The sequence below is a fragment of the Equus caballus genome, chromosome 5 (assembly GCF_041296265.1).
Source record: "Equus caballus isolate H_3958 breed thoroughbred chromosome 5, TB-T2T, whole genome shotgun sequence".
Classification (NCBI taxonomy): Eukaryota; Metazoa; Chordata; class Mammalia; order Perissodactyla; family Equidae; genus Equus; species Equus caballus.
This window is the reverse complement of record NC_091688.1, coordinates 14,526,300-14,543,480: the sequence shown is the minus strand read 5'-3', so window position 1 is coordinate 14,543,480 and position 17,181 is coordinate 14,526,300. Positions and strand designations below refer to the sequence as shown.

Here is a 17,181-nt window from a genome sequence, read left to right as displayed (position 1 = left end):
GAAGAGCATTCCATGCACAGACGCTGATGCCAGCAGCTGACTTGTGATCGGATGTGGCCGCTTCCTTATTTTCCTAAATGTTCTGGAGGAGGTGTGAGGGGGAGAAAGAGGAAGGGTAGGAACACTTGGGTAACAAATAAAAGAAGAAATAAGCTGAAAGCTGCCTCTTGGGAACTTTCACCTGTTCAAGCTGGTTTGTCCCTAAGGGTCAATATGATACAGCTATTGCTCTTCAAAAGACAGCCTTCTCAAGATCTCAGGACAGACAGCATGGCATACAAGGCCCTTCATGCTCAGCTAGCTGCTGTAACAGAGAAATCCCCATATCTCAGGGCCTGGGGACTTGGCAGGTGCCCTTCCAATTGGTGATGTAGGGACCCAGGGTCCTCCCATTTTGTGACTCTTGGCCTCTGGCTATCAGACAGAGGAAGAGTGGAGGGTCACTGGAGGAAGGTTTCCGTGGGCCAGACCTGGAAGTAGCAGACATCACTTCCACTCACAGGCCATTGCCCAGAGCCTAGACACAGGCCACGCCCAAGTGCAAGCAAGGCTGAGAGGCATAAAGGGGCTGTGTGCCCAGGAAGAAGGAGGAGCAGGTTTTTATTGAGCAGAGTCACCGCTACCACAGTCCCTACCCTCTAGTCCATCTTACTTCTTGGCATTCTCTCTTTGTACTTTTGCTCCCATAATACTGAAATACATGTTGCTCCCCAGGTAACCCATCTTCTCTCATGTCTCTTAATCTTTAGATATACTGCTCCTTCTTGCTAGGCCAGCTTCTTTCCAAGCTTATCTACTTGGCAAATTTCTATTGCTCCTTTAGGAATCAGCTCAAGTACCTCTCCCGCCCCTTTTGAGCATTCCTTGACTCCTCCAGGCAGACTTAAGCACTTCCTCATTCTGGACCACATGGATACCTCCACTGCAGCACTTGCAAACTTTACAATTCATAATTTATAACTGTTTTGAGATAGACCTGTTTCTTCTGCTAAACTGCAAGCCCAGTATGGGCAGGAAGGGTGTCTTTATCTCTGCACCTGCTTGGCAGAGTGCCTGGAAGACAGGACTCAGTAAGCACTTATGGATTGAATGAATGAGCACAAGACAGAATATTTCTTCCTGATTTTCTTTTTTCAAGGTGAAATGTTCTCTTTTCCTTCTATCTTTCCCCAAGTGGCAAGGCTCCAGTTTCTTCGCTATCCTTGTCTCCATCTTCAGAATGAGCTCCAATTTGTCTATGTCCATCATAAAATGTGGAGCCACAGGTCTGAACAGGGCCCTCTGAGTTTGAACTGATTGGTTGGATTCACTGGGCGGACTACCCCCTTGCTTCATGGTAAAATTCACAGCAGGTGTGGGACAGGGCCTCAGCTGTGGTTAGGACCTTTCCTTCCTCTTGGAATACTTGCCCCCAGCCATGCACATCTAATATTCCACTGAAGAATCATCCCTTCTGATAGGGCATTTTAAAGATCTTAGAGAAGGGATGTTATGTTTAGATGTGTAAGGTATTGCTGGGTTATGCGGTATTTTGAAAATTACGCCAGATGCTTCTCTGTCTATAGATAGGGACAATCACCTTGAAGCAGATTTTCTTTCCTAGTGGAGGAATCACTTGAGTAGCCTCTTTTTGTCATACAAATATAAATTACCAGTGGGAATTGGATCTGTTCCAGGCTCCTTCTTGTCTGTCTTACTGAAGGGCAGAGGCAGGAACACTAAAAGTGACATTTTCCAGACTCCCTTGCAGCTAGGATACTGGATATGATTTATGTGTGACAAATCAGATGCACTCACATGAGATTTGGAAAGTAGAAATATGGTAGAAGCTGCTTTTCTGTTGCTTCTGCTGGCAAAAAAAATATGAGGGTATGAATTTGCATAAGGATCCAAAAACCCTTCTGAAAGGGAAGATACCAAGACTTCAAACCTTTCTTCCCAAGATTTAAAGTTAGGGAGTCCTGTTGGAGTGGCTCTGACCAAGTTCTGCTGGAAGTAAAGGACTCCAGGGGACAGTGGGTACCTGTGAAGGTGATTCAGGCTTAACAGTTGAGGGGGATGGGTTGTTCTGACTTGTCACATGGCTCAGGTCAGAAGCCTCTTTTCATCCAGCTACCTTGCCATACTATGGAGCTTTGGGGAGTAAAGTCTGGCTGGGAATAAACAGATATTGAACCTGGAACCATGGCCTGTTCAGGGACCACGTCAGCTGGGAAGACTTTACTGCAGCAGCGAACACATACGTCCGTAGACAGTGCAGAGCTAGCATTCAACAGGACACCATCTACCACCAACCAGGGCAAGTAGACTGACCAGAATTTCTCGTTTCCCTCTTGGTCTTATACTGCGAAATAGGACTAGCCTCCTCTGGGCTGAGTAAGACCCTTAAGGTTTGCAGGGAGAGGGTAAAGAGGTCTCAAGAGGGAGATATTGAACCTTTGTGAAGTAGGCCATTTGAGGGGTTGAACAATTAATTAGAGAAATGAGACTTATGAACTTATTTGGATGTGGGTCATCCAAGTTACACATACAAAAGAAGAACCTAACTACATTCAAAATTAAAACTTAAGTATGAAACAATCCAGAACAAAAATTAATTAAAAGATGAATAGATAGGGAAAGTACCTGTAGTAAATATGACAGCTTATTTAGGTGATAAAGGAATACATTAAGACCAAATAGGTAAATGGGCAAAGTACATAGATAGACAGTTTACAAAGGATGAAATAAATCAATAAACATAATATAGAAATATCCAACCTCACAAATAATCAAAGAAGAGCAAATTGAGACATTTCTTTCTTCTACTAAATTAGGGGGAAATTATAATACCTAGTGTTGATCAGACTGTTGACCTCTGTTGCTAGGTGAAAATTTGTAAAGCCCTTTGTGAAAATATTTGGATATTTACTTTAGAAATGCACATCACAAAGTCTTCTAGCTCTAAACGGCCGATCAAAACTGTATATTTATTTTTCCTACCTCCCAACGTCCCACTGCAATAATAGAAGACAAATGAAAAAATAAATAAATTTACAGTAGTCCTGGAAAACCAGGCAGGTAGGCCTCCAGTGAGAAATTCCTGGATGAGATAAGGCTGAGGGGAACAGATTGATAGTGAACCCCAATAACCCATCGCGCCATAACAGATGGCAGAGAGGGGTTTTCCAAGCAGAACTCTGGTGCAATCCCAACATGAGAGGTGTTCAACATTGAGAAAGGAGCTGACCTTGGGCCTTGAACTTGGGGCTTCAGACAAACTAGCTGAGCCAGTCTCCTCCCCCTACCAGCCGAGCTGCTGAATTCCCATTTCGCGTTTCCTTATAGTAATGCCCGTCCTACCTTACACTGTCACACTGTTGTGTAAATGTCCCCCTTCAGCACTTCCTTGTTACCCAGAGTTCACCCCCATGTAATATATGTCTGAATTCCTCACCAGACCTAAACTCCTCTGATACATGGTTCTGCCTTACTTATTTTGCATCTCCCACAGCATCTAGCAAATAGCGCTGTAAATCATGGGTACTCATATTTGCTGTTAAATCAAAGTCACACATATAAAAGTACCATATAAGCCTTTTACAAAAGCAAAGGATTATTGTTTTTTTAAATTAGTATTATCATTAATGATTTTTGGTCTACTCAGTTTCATCTCACCATCAGGATTTCTCAAAGCGTGTCTGTCCACCACGTATAACAGAAACACCCAGTATTCTAGTTTAAAGTTCAGATTCCTGGGAACCCTTAAATCTTGTAAACCAGTTTCTCTGTGGGTGGGGGCCTGATAAGCTACATCTTCAGTAGGGTGATTATTCAATTTATTGCCCAAACTGGGACACTTTTGAGTAAAAGGGGACACTATTAATAGTTACATTGAGACAATTGGCATAAACCAGAACAGTCACCCTCATTTCAAGTATTTCCTTTTACAATGAAATATGAGAGCCACTGCCCAAGGTTCTAATTCCGTCATGGCGGAACCAAGTGTCTTCCCTCCTTTAACTTCCACAGTAAGGACAAGGCCCTGAACCAACGGGGTGAGCAGGCAGCTATGGTGCTGCCATTAGGCTGAGCAGAAGCGGAAGACAGCAAAGAGTGTGAGTGCAAGGACAGCTGGTGTCCTAGGCAGGTCCTGGCCCGGGATGGCCTCCTGCTACCTTGAGAGATGCTGGCTGTGGCCACCGAACAAAGCTGACGGCCCTGGTGCCAGTGTCCCCCTCCAGCTATCCTTCAAGGACCAGGCTCTTTTCACTCAGAGATGGGGCTTTAAGGGGACTGCATTCACACAAATAATGCCCCATATTCAACAGTGAGAAAGAACACCTGTGTTAAGTCAGACGGCCTGGGGCCAACAAGAGCCACCTAGCGTGTGGCAGGGCTCTGCCATCTGCCAGATGCCCAGGGCCGCATTTGAGACAGCAGCAGGGCCTTCAGCTCCTGCGGCTGGGCTGTTGTTTCCTTCCAGGAGAACTTCCCTTCTGTTCCTTCTGCCTTTCCTTTTAATTTACAATCATGGAAAAGCACCCAGTTCCATCAAAGGCCGTTTTAAGAGCTTTGAGCCTAAGTGAGCTGGGAAATTACACCTGCAATGTTAGTCTCTGACCTAGCTCTCCAGGATCCCTTGAGATTTAATAAGACACCGTCTCGAGCTGGAGTTTCCATTGTCCCCTAATAGCATTAAGCCAGCAGTGCACAGAATCTCTGCGTGAGCACACACATTCTTTCTCTCTTTTCTATGCCCACACTCTCTTCAAACACATACTTTTTCTGTGTCCACGAGGCAAGCCCACACATGACCTTGATGATGAGCTTTCTGTGTTGCAGTGTAGCTTGTAGATGCTTGGAATTTTGGAAAGTATAAAGGGCTTTAAAATCAGGTTTTAATTATGCTACAGCTAACAAACTGGTCATAGTAATGTACGTGACATGTGTAGACCTTTAAGTATTCCCTGCCATTTGGACACAGAGAATGGATGAGATCCAGGGCGGGCCCAGGGAGACTTCTAGCCAATCAGGTGAGCGATGGTTGAAGAAACTGAGCTTGCTGAGCCGCCCAAGAGAAGATGCTGGAGAAAGGACGAGGGAGAGAGGCTATGATAACTTTTGTCAAACATCTGAAGACCTGTCACTTGAAAGAAGGATCTGTATTTATTCCATATTTCTGTTCCAGCAAATGACGTGACTCCATGCTTTCTTTTTCATGATATCCCTCTCTCTACCACCTCCACTTCTCTCAAGTGCCACAAGGCTCTGTGAAGCCTTCCTGAGGCACAGCAGTTGTCCTCTCCTTCAGGCTGCCACCACCTATCACATTGTATTCTTTGTAAAAAAATTATTATCTCTTTGTCTTATCCAGTAGAGTGTGGGGCCCTCGACAACAGGAGCTGGGGCAAACTTTTGTATTTTAGCACCCAATACAGAGTAGACCTTTCATGCACATTTACAGAGTGAACAAATGAGTAAATGATTTTCTGGTAGGAGCTTTTCAATATAAGAGCTCTGTGAGGGGCCAGCCCTGTGGCCAAGTAGTTAAGCTCACGTGCTCTGCTTCGGTGGTCCAGGATTCATTGGTTCAGATCCTGGGCATGGATATACACATCGCTCAGTAAGCCATGCTGTGGTGGCATCCCACATAGAAGAACTAGAATGACCTATGACTAGGATACACAGCTAGGTACTGAGGCTTTGGGAAGGAGGAAAAACATGAGGAAGATTGGCAACAGATGTCAGCTCAGAGCCAATCTTCCTCACCAAAAAAAAAAAGGTGTAAGAGTGCTCATTAAAAAAATGCTCTGGGAGGCCAGCCCGGTGGCACAGCAGTTATGCTGTGGTGGGCGTCCCACGTATAAAGTGGAGGAAGGTGGGCACGATGTTAGCTCAGGGCCAGGCTTCCTCAGCAAAAAAGAGGAGGAGTGGCGGTAGTTAGCTCAGGGCTAATCTTCCTCAAAAAAAAAAAAAAAAAAGCTCTGTGAGGAGATGGAGATCTTCATCAACTCCATTTTACTGATGAGGTAACCAAGGCTCAGAGAGGATGGGCGACTCATCTAAGGTCACACAACTAGTAAGTGGTGTTGCAGACTGGTTCTTAGGTCTTCCTACATCAAATACCAAACTCTTTCTGCCATGAGGAAAGTGTGAAAGCACCTAGGTGAAAAAACCCCACTATTTATTGGCACTAATTATGTCCCTCCTCACTTGGACCGGGCCTTCTGTTTAAGACATCAAGAGTGAATAATGTCCTCACAGCTACAGAGAATAGATTGATGGTTGCCAGACACGGGGGTTGGGGGATGGGCAAAATGGGCGAAGGGGTGAGAAGGTACAAACTTCCAGTTATAAGATAAATAAGTCATGGGATGTAACGTACAGCCTGGTGACTATCGTTAATAATACTGTATTGCATACGTGAAAGTTGCTGAGAAAGCAGATTTAAAAATTCTCATCTCAAGAAAAAAAATTTCTCACTACGTATGGTGACAGATGTTAACCACACTTATTGTGGTGATCATTTCACAATATACACAAATATTGAATTATTGTTTCACACCTGAAAGTAATATGTTAGTTACACATCAATTTAAAAAAAAGAATGAATAACGTCTACCATAGATATTTACTACCCACAACAACCCTTTGAAGTGGGAATTATTTATCTTTTTTTTTTTTGTCAGGAACATTGGCCCTGAGCTAACATCTGTGCCAATCTTCCTCTGTTTTATGTGGGATGCACCACAACATGGCTTCACAAGTGGTGCTAGGTCTGCACCCGGGATCCGAACCTGTGAGCCCTAGGTCGCTGAAGTGGAGTGTGTGAACTTAACCACTATGCCACCGGGCCAGCCCCTGAAGTGGGAATTATTATTTCCATTTTACATGAGGAAACCGAAGGTAAGAGAAATTAAGAAACTTGCCCAAGGGGCTGGCCCCGTGGCCCAGAGGTTAAGTTCGCGAGCTCCGCTGTAGGCGGCCCAGTGTTTCATTGGTTCGAATCCTGGGCGCGGACATGGCACTGCTCATGAAACCACGCTGAGGCAGCGTCCCCCATGCCACAACTAGAAGGACCCACAACGAAGAATATACAACTATGTACCGGGGGGCTTTGGGGAGAAAAAGGAAAAAAAGAAAATCTTTAAAAAAAAAAAAAGAAACTTGCCCAAAGTCACACATCTAGTAAGAAGCAGAGTCAGGATTTGGACCCTGCTCTACATGAGGCCAAAGGTCATTTACCTCTGTACTTTATCACTTGGCAGAGTAAGCCTTCAATTATTACTACTAAATACTGTTTCTGGAACAAGAAGACCAACTTTGACTCAAAACAAAGAACCACTTCTTACCAGTGAGAAACTGCAGAGACGGAGTGGTCTGGTGACTCACGAGGCGGTGAGGCCAACGTCAACCATAATTGGGGGTGTTTAAGCATGTGGTGGGAACCTGAGCTTGGCTCGGTGGATGGAGCAGATGACTTCTATGGTTCCTTCTATCCAAGGTCTTGCTCCTAACATTTGTGGGGTCCAGGGCAAGATGACAAATGGAGGCCACAGACCATATTTCTAAAAATTTTAAAGTTAGAAATCAAGCTAGCACCTGTGAAATAAAATGTTCCATCTTCCTACCCTGATAAATATACTTTCATAACACCTGGACAGCCAGGTTCAGTTTTAGAATTCCAAGACTCCTTGGAACTCCATGCTGAAATGCAGCAGCATGGGGATGGCTGGATCACTTGCCAGCATACAGCCCACCCACCTCCTCTTTCCACCTTGGACTTGGTCCTAGACCCATGAGGGGCCTCATGTGCAAGGAGTGTAGACACTCCAGCCTGAATATCCAGGGTCCCTTCACTGTCCCCAAAGAACTGCCTCTTGGCCACCCTGCACGGAAGTATGCATACCCGTGGAAAGACAGACCAGGGGGAAGAGGCCTACACAGGCCCTGGAAGCAGCTCAGGGCTGTCTAGACAGAGCAAGGGTCTAGAAGTGGGGAGGGGGCACAGACACATCCTCTTGACCCCACAGACTGGTCCTCACCTGGGAGGGGCATGGCCTGAGGAGAGTCAGGACAGGGGCCTCTCTTGCGTGGGTCCAAGGGCTACTTCCAACATGGAAGTTCCATGATATTAAGTTCCTTGGGTCTTTCCTTTGTTCGGGATATTTTTTACTAGCTGAGTTTAAGACCAAAATCCTCTGTCTGGGACAAAGACGTCTAGGCTGGATGATTCTGAGCTGAGCATTAGGGGAGCTTTGCTGGGCTATTAGATTTTGGATGCAGTGGCCTAAAAACGAATATTGCTGGAGAACCCAGACAAAAATAACTGGTGGGGACTCTAATTTATTTCCTTTTTTTTTTTTTTGCTCATTTCTCCCTGGCTGGCTGCCCACACAACATCCTTTACTTAAGAATGTTCTGGGCTTTGGGGAATTTTCCTCCTTTCTCCCACGACTTTCTTCTTCTACTTATCTCTTCTCTCTCCTCATTCTCCGATGTTCCAAAGGCCACCATCTTCCCAGGTCTGCCCGGAGTCTGAAGTGGGGTTGTCTTCTCCCACCCCTACAGTAGACCTTTTCTCTAGCAAATATCTTAAACAGAAATCCCACTCAGTGAGGGCTGACTGCCATCTACCCACATCAGTGGAAGGGTGAATTTGGTCTTTTAGGAGTGACAGCATCTACAGAGGCCAGGTCTGCCTTGATCACCAAACCAACTCTCCCTCTATCCCAGCTTTTATCTGCAGGTGGGTTGGAAGGGCTGGTCAGTGCTGGGTTAAGAGTGTGGATTCTAGAGACTGTCAGCCAGACCTGGGTTGAAATACTGGCTCCATTGCTTATTAGCCCTGTAATCTTGGGCAAATCACGTAATCACTTTGGGCCTCAGTTTTCTATCTCTAAAATCTCTAAAAAGGGGATAATAAGAGTAACTGTGTCATGGGGCCATCAGGAGGACTTAATGAGAAAATTCACAAAAAGCTCTTAATTTTGCCATGGTTGGCACATACCAGCTGCCCAAACAAAAAAAGTCAGCAGTTATTATCAATAGTTCCTACTTTTGTTGATAGTATTCCTTCCACCCCAAGGCTTCGAACCTCGTATTATCTCTGACACACTTTCTTTGTCTCCCATATTTTCTTAATCATCTCGCTCTTCCTTTCTATACCTACTGCCATCACCTGAGCTGAGGATAGTATTTCAAATAGTTTGTCTCCTTCCTACCAATGTCTTTTCCTTTCCATCTTTCCTGCGTGCTGCTGTACTCACCTTCCTGAACCATTCTTCAGTCATGTTCCTTCCTTCCTCTAAAACAGTCTGGGCTTCCCCACCGCCCGCTGCATAAAGCACAAACCTGCCTGTTCAGCCCTCCGGATCGTAGTTCCAGTCCTATATGTCCACCATTATTTCCCACCATCCAAAACAGGAGTCTTCAATTCAAGCCAGATTGGTCTATTCCTGGATCCTGGCAGTCAGATGTCCTGCATTCAAATCCAGTCTGTGCCATGTATTAGCCGTGTGCCCTGGACAGGACTCTTAATCACCTTTGAGTCTGTGTTCTCATCCTGCAAAATGAGGGTAGTAATTCTACTTTATTCTCTAATGACTTTACCTTCCTTTAGGGTGGTTGTGAGGACCAGCTAAGCGACAGCACTTTGTAAGCTTAAACCACTCTGCAAATGTTAAGTTTTTAGTCATTGCGGGTCTGGTCCAGGACACTCTTTGTCCTTCTTTTGAGGGACAACTCAAGGCAAAGCTCCTCCTGGTTGGATGATCAGATCTATGGCTTAACAATGTTCTAAAATGAGAAAAAGGAGGAGAAAGAAGAAAGAGGACGGTAAAAGAAGAGGCGAGGAAGACTGTGATCTCTTCTCCTGGGAACGCATTTGAAGAGTTTGAGATGAAATAACCAGAAATTTTCACTTATTTCAAATTGATTTAATGACCTACTAGAGCCATCTTTGGGCTCAGAGAAGGGGGCCTGGTGACAGGCATGTCCAGAGGGAGACCATGCTGTCTGTGTCAGCACGAGGCTGGAGGTTGGGGGCTGACATGTGCTAACTGAGGAGGCTGTTTTAGGGGCCACGGGAGGGCAGCAAGGGCTGAGGCCTGGACACAGTGCCCAGAGAGGGGCAGTCTCCATGCTGGGTGAGTGCAGTGCCTGGTAAGTGAGGCAGGCCACAGGGTCTGGCTTTGCACTGCAAAGCAGTCACAGAGCCAGAGTGCCCAGTCTGCAGACATCTTGAGCCCTTTCACTTTTTGTGACATCTCTCCTCCCCAAAGTTGCAACTCCGCAATTCAGTTTTCTTGCACCATGGCATACCTGATATATGACATGCACGCTTCATTTCAATCTTGCAAGATCCCTGGGGTATAGGTCTTATTTCCTGCATTCTAGAGATGGTGAAACTCAGGCTCAGAAATTTAAATTACTTGTCTGAACCCAGGCAAATGGTAGAGGCAGGGCCAGGATCTGTACCCAAGTCTGTGTGTCCCAAAGCCCCACACACCATGAGGGGATCTGGACTCAGCCCATTAGAGATCTGTACTGGTTCTCACAGGCTTTGGCACATACAAGAAGGCAACAGGGTCCGTGCAAGCACAGGTCTTGGCCAGAGCAGACTCTCCCTGTGAGGCCTAGGTCAAGGAAGTCCCCCTGTGAGGAGGGAAAAGGGCTCTGAATAGTTAACAAGTGCAGTCTGGGAGTAACAGTCTTATGTAAAAGCAGAGGAATGTCACTCGGATTTACCAAATACACGAACAGGGGAGTGGGTGGTGGGAAAGAGATTATTCACTTCCAAAATGGTTTCCCTTTTGTTTCACTTGGCTGGTTGGAGGCTGGAGGACCAGGGAAACAGATGCAGACGTGTTAGAGACTGAAGGTCAAACCTGTCACTGATTATGCATTGAGAGAAGTGATCAGGTGGTATTTGGCAAAGTTACTTTTACAGAGGAAATCCTGAGAAACATATTACTCATATCGCTTAGCATTTTACAGCTTACAAAGCCTACATACCAACTCATTGTCTCCTAGAGCCTCTGAGCTGGAGGACACACAGGCCAGCCAGCAGTTCCCAGGCCGGCACCAGCATCATCTGGGGATTTTTGTCACCATCCAGGTCCCCAGATTCCATGCAGACCAGTGGAATGAGAATCTCTGCAGGTGGAAGCTGTATGGTTAAATGGTCCCATGGGGCTTCCTGCAGAGCACTGGATTTGGGTACTGTTGATCTCAGCCAGGCCAGCTGCCCTGCCTCCCATCCTCTCACCTGGGCTCGGCCCTCCAGTCCTTCCCCACCCAGTCCCTTCACTCTGCCACCAGGTTAAGTTCCCTAAAACACATCTGATCAGATCCCTCCCCCACCTCCCTCAGGCTACAGCCTGGCACTCTGGGGGCACCCCACAGAGTGGCAAGTCTACACCTCACTCTCACACACGCCCCCTCCCCTTGTGCAAAGCTCCTCTGTGAAGTGTTTGCTGACTTCGTCCCAGGCCTGTAGCAGGTGCTGTGTATCTTCTATTAGCACAGCTCTCAGGATTATGTAGTTATTGGATTTCCGACCCATTTAACTGCACAAGAATGTGGAAGAGGGAGCCTTCAAGGCAGGGGCTGTGTCTTGTGCATTTCCGTATTCCTCATGCCTGGTCAGGGACCAGCACAGGGTAGGGGCTCTATAAACACCAACTGAATGAATGAATGAATGAATGAACACACACATGCATGCAGGTAGCTTGAGCTGTCATTTATGTTCACTTTAAGCAAGCAAGACTCAAGAATAGATGTGTTTAGGGGCCGGCCTGGTGGCATAATGGTTAAGTTTGTGTGCTCCACTTCAGCGGCCCAGGGTTCACAGGGTTGGAACCCAGGTGCAGACCTACACACCACTCATCAGCCATGCTGTGGCAGTGTCCCACATATAAAATAGAGGAAGGTCAACACAGATGTTAGCTCAGGGACAATCTTCCTCATCAGATAAAAAAGAAAAGAATCGATGTGTTTAGAGTGAGCTCTCCTTGCTCAAAAGCCTACTAGCACAGCTAACTGGCTTACTGTATTTACTACAAATTAAGAGGAGCCTTGGGCTAACGAGATTGCTTGGAATTGGAAGACTCTGCTTTGGGTTTGATACCACTTGTTCCATGACCACTTAATGTTTTTGAAATAATCTCATTTCAAATATTATAAATAATACTGCTTTGTAAGTCAAAGGATGTCAAGGTTCACCTAATGGACTTTATCTAATTCATCCTCCCGCATCCCTGATGGTTAGGGAGGTCTCACTGCCTTTTCCTGGCAGCAGGCCCGATGTGGCCAGGGTGCAGGCAGAGCTGGTGGCAGGGTGCCAGAGTAGAGCTCAGGCACTCTGCTCTCCTAACCAGTCCATTCCACCTCAGCTGGACCCCCAAGGAAGGGCCCCGGCTCCTGGGTCCTGAAACTCGCAAAATCTGTAAGGATGAGGATCAGAGATGCTGGACTGAGAAATGCCAGGGGGCAGATATGTTATTGGTCACATTGGAGATGCTCCGTATTTGGAGGCTGAAGTCTGAATGTAAATCCTGCTTCTCCTTGTGACCTCGGGAGAGTTACTCAATCTCTCTGAACCTTGACATTTCATTTATAAATGGGGATAATACTTGTATCTTCCTTACTGGGTTCTCTTGAGGATTAAATGACACAATTATGTAGAAGGGCTTGGCGGGCAGCTAAGTGCTGCACACACGTGTGGCTGGTGGGACGGAGCCTGGAGATCCCTCTTTGCTGCTGAGCTGAAGGCTTTCACAGGGAAGCTGAAAAGCCAGCTCTGCACCTGGGCCCACATCCTAGGTAGTTTCCCGTTGAGACTGGCATTTCACTGTGCGCATGGCTCTCAGGCCCAGAGCCCAGGTTGGTGGCTGGCCCAGAGTATCCTTCTTTCAGGCTGAACAGGACAGGGACCTTTCAGCCAACCTGTGCCTGGCTCTGTATCTACCCTGGGGGAACCCCAGACCCCAGTGCTGTCCCTGCCTCCCTCCTCAGGGTGAAGATCTCAGCAGGGCCTAGCCAAGGGTGAGGGGAAGGAGCATCCGCCACAGGTTAAGCTCCTGGTGGTTCAGGGGCCTTCTGTGATGTGTAAGTCAGTGCTAAGTGCTGTTTAGATTAAACAATGTGACATCTTTTTTTAATCCAACAAATTGGTCAAGATTAAAAATTATATCAATAGTCAATTTTTGGCAAGCTTGTGGGGAAATGGTCACAAGCATACACTAGTGAAGTATAAATAGGTTCGATCTTTCTAGAAGACAGCCTGGCAACATGTACCAGTCTTAAAAATCAAGAGCCCAGCAATTCCACTTTGCATATTTACCCTATATGCAATATAGGCTATATGCAAACTTTAAGTCATTAATGTTCGCTGCAGCATTACAGATGAGCGACAATCTGTATGCAATCTAAATGCTTAACAGCAGGAGAAAAGTTAAATACATTATGGTACATATAGAATACTACGGAAAATAATATTAACATAAATACTGCTGAGCAAGCAGGCTACAAAACAGCATTACTAAATGACACTCTTTAAACATGATTTTGTGAAGAACAAATACGTATACATACGGCCTCGGGGAAAAAAAAGCCTAGAATAATAAATCCTAAAATGGTAACAGATTTTTCGTAAGGGGTGGGATTATGCGTTATTATTTCCCCATTGTGCTTTTCAGTGTTTTTACCTTGAACTCAAGTACCTTTTATACACTGTGAAGAAATAACTGTTATGAAGAAACAAAACAGAACCTGGAGTCTGGGCTGAGGGGCCTGAGGCAACAGTCCCACCGGAGGCTCAGAATTCCCAGGCGCACTCCAGACGGCGGGCTGCAGCATGAAAACTCAGGGAAGGGCTTTTGGATCCCGGCTGGATGTTCTCCCATTTCATCAAAGGAATACCTCAGCTGGAAGACGTGGGTGTGGAGGAGACAGTGTGCTTCAGACTTCCACTCACAGTTTAGAAACGCCTGTATTTATAGCCTGTGCAGTGACCTTTCTAGTCGACTGCAATTTATGGTTTCTTAATTGGTTTTCCTGAAACAAGCAGTGGTAACTTAGATCCCAGGCAGGGGAGGAGCAGATCCCATCGGAGGCGGGGGCGAGGGCTGGGGACTGGGGGGAGGGCATGTGGACGGGGGTGGCAGAAGAGGCTGGACCTGTTCTTTCCGCAGCCTCCCTGACACGCGGAATTACGGTGCCTTTAATTGATCTGGTGCATCGCAGCAAGGAGATGTTGGAGAAGCTGGGCTCTAAGTGAATAATCGCTTGATGTTCTATATTTATTTGTCCCCCCGCAGTGACGTCCATGGCCAATTTCTAAGGCTGGGCAGCTTTTTTCCACATTTGGGACCACCTGCCTGGTAGCCTGGCAACAGAAGAGTCCAGCTTGCCTGGCAGAATTGAAAGGACAAGGATGGGAGGATTCAAGTCACCTGTTAAGTCAGTGAAATAAAATCATCACAAGGAAGGGGTCTGGAGGGAATGCCCTAAACCCGCAGTATCTGGCTTTTGTACCCTGCAGTGTGTCTCAATTCAGGGCTCTCTTCTATATAAAAGAAATGAGACGCAGGATCTTTTTTCTTTCTCTGCCATATAACAGGAATTCAGAAAATGTTAGTCTATTTTTTTTTTCTAATTTTGTGTTTCATACATGCAGGCTTTTTGCCTTCACAAGATGAGAAGCCCCACCAGGGAGGATGCCACACCATATTCCTCTGGGTGTGGGCACGCCAGTAGTTAGGGCAGGGCTGGACACAGAGCAGGAAGGGACTTGCAGAAGGTGACACCGAGGGATGCCTTTGAGGGGCCAGGCTCAGCATTAATTGCAAATTTAGTTCATCCTCACTACAAATTCTAAAATGCAGAATTGTCTTTATTTCCAGAGGAGACAGGGGTTTCAGAGAGATTAAAGTAACTTTCCCAGGTCGCCCTACAAGGAAGCGGCAGAGCTGGGATGTGAACTTAAGCCACGTGGCTTTGGACCCCACACTCTTACCTTCTCCACCACTGCTCTCAGAGAGGAGGCACTGGCCCAAGGGGGCAGGGGGACAGGGACGAGCTGTGACCAGGTCATTCTTGGAGAGGACAGGAGGTTCTGGAAGGCCCAAGGTTCTGGTGGGTGTAGGGCAGGCCTGTTGTCAAATATAACCAACTCTGCCCAACCCTGAACTGCCCTAGCCTTCCAGAGATCCTCCAGCACAGTCACTGCAGACCAGAGCCAACGTCCGACCCCTGTGCAGACGGACGGGCCTCTCAGTGGGCCCAGAGGAGACAGGAAGCTCACCTGCACATCTCTCCTTAGGGACTTCTATTCCAAATGTGTCCCCGAGGGTGAAGATGGCCAGTGTTTCAGCAAACTCCGGAGCCAGGAGGTATGATCCGAGAAATATTCCTTACACCCACCTAGCCTCACCCGTTAGAAAGTATAATTAGGTTTTTTATATGCTCAACTGTAGAAAATGTGGAAATTATAAAAAGGTGCAAAGCATGTGGTAGTCCCCCATCATGGTGGGGGGTTCATATAGATTCAGGATCAGATTCTAGACTTGCTACTTAATATCTATGTGACCTTGGGCACATTTTTAAACCTTTCTGTGTCCTGCTTTTCTTATATGTAAAATAGGATTATCCTGGCCTATTTCTTCTATTATTTCAATGGAATGTTGGGAAGGAGAAAGATAGACATAGGGAGGCCTGGACTGCAACCCTGACACTGCCTCTGACAAGTTCCTCAGCTTCTCTAGGAAACATTTTCCTCTTCTGCAAAAGGAAGGTGTGGACCCAGGACCTTTAAGGAAGGCTCTGGAGCTAATGTTCTTCATTCTCAAAGCAGGAGGCAGCCTGGTGAAGTAGGCCTGGGACTGTGGGTCTAGAAAGGAGAGGAGATAGCAGCAGCTGCACGGTCCCCAGGAAGGCAGATGGGCACAATTAACTATCTAGAACGCTGGTAATGGTCTTTGAGAATCCAGATCCCCACAAGCAAAGCCCACCAGGCAGACTTACTGGGGCCAAAGGAGGCTGGGCCCCACGTCTGTTTGCACACCTTCCTTGGCAAATTAGAAGACATCCGAAGGCAGCCCCCCTGACCACATCGCCAGGCCTCACTCTGGCCCTGCTGACCGGCCCCTTCCTTGTCTCTTCCCCAGCATCCCTCACATTAGTGCCCTTCTCATCCCCTCTGCATTTGCTAATTCAATGAGTCCCAGGTCTGTTAAATTAAGCCCACTGCTGCCCCTGCCAGAATCCTCTAACAGCTCTAATTGGAAAAACAGCCTCAGCCTCTGCCCATCAAAGCTGATTATATCTGCGAGCAGAGGGGCCTGGTGCTTGTCCGGGATGCTTGCTCCACCCAGGCCCGTGCGATCAGCCCGCCCGGTTCCCTGGGGCTGTCTGCGGCTGGCAGCAGTCAGCCCGGGAGAGGCGCCTTCTCCACATCAAGGAGCAGCAGCTGGCCTCCCAAGCTTTGTCTCTGGCGGCATGAACAAATTTGTGCTCATCGGGGGAACTGGAAACAACTCGCTCTTAAAGCAAGAAGATATTTCTCTCTAACCTGTGTTCACTTTTCCCCTCTACAATCCCAGGGGAGTCTCTCAAACTAGAGGTGAGGATTTACCCCAAGAAAAGGTACACTTGCCTCAGGGAGCCATCCCGAGGGTCCACGGTGCAACCATGTTAATGCCCACGCACCCGCCCATTTGAACCTCCTTCTCAGGGGTCAGAGCAGACAGCTAACCACAGAGAGCTCTCTGAGCATCTATTACGTGCCCCACTCCATTCTGAGGGTGGATGCGGGAGGAGCGGAAATAAAAGAGAAGTATAATCGCTCCTCCCCATTAAACCACTGTTTTTTTGAGATAAAATTCAAATTTTATCCATTTGAAAGTGTACAATTCAGTGGTGTTTTAGTATACTCATAATTTTCTGCAACCAGTACTACTTATCTAATTCCAGAACACTTTCATCACCCCCAAAGAAACCCTATACCCATTAGGCAGTCACTTCCCATTCTCCCCCCACCCATCTAAGGCCTAGAAGATCACTAATCTACTTTCTGGCTCTATTAAATCACTGGATTTAAGAGTCATCCTGCCTACCTGCTCTCCCCCTTCATCGCTACATTTTTTCATAACTGGGTACCAAGAGACCTTCACTTGAAGCATATTGGATGCTTTTATT

General features: G+C 46.8%; 1 protein-coding gene across 2 annotated transcripts in view; it reads right to left on the bottom strand.

Moving 5' to 3' along the window:
- FAM163A (family with sequence similarity 163 member A) overlaps window positions 1–17,181 on the bottom strand; it is a 72,271-nt gene that overhangs the window by 23,526 nt on the left and 31,564 nt on the right. Inside the window, exons 1-2 of one of the 2 annotated variants that reach the window (XM_070267816.1) lie at window positions 9,337–9,547; window positions 7,335–7,550 (exon numbers count right to left, since the gene is read on the bottom strand). The exons of the other annotated variant lie outside the window; for it this stretch is intronic. The gene's annotated coding sequence lies outside the window, so the exon portion shown is untranslated. Of the gene's footprint in view, window positions 1–7,334; window positions 7,551–9,336; window positions 9,548–17,181 lie in introns of those variants that run through there. 2 annotated transcript variants of the gene reach the window in all.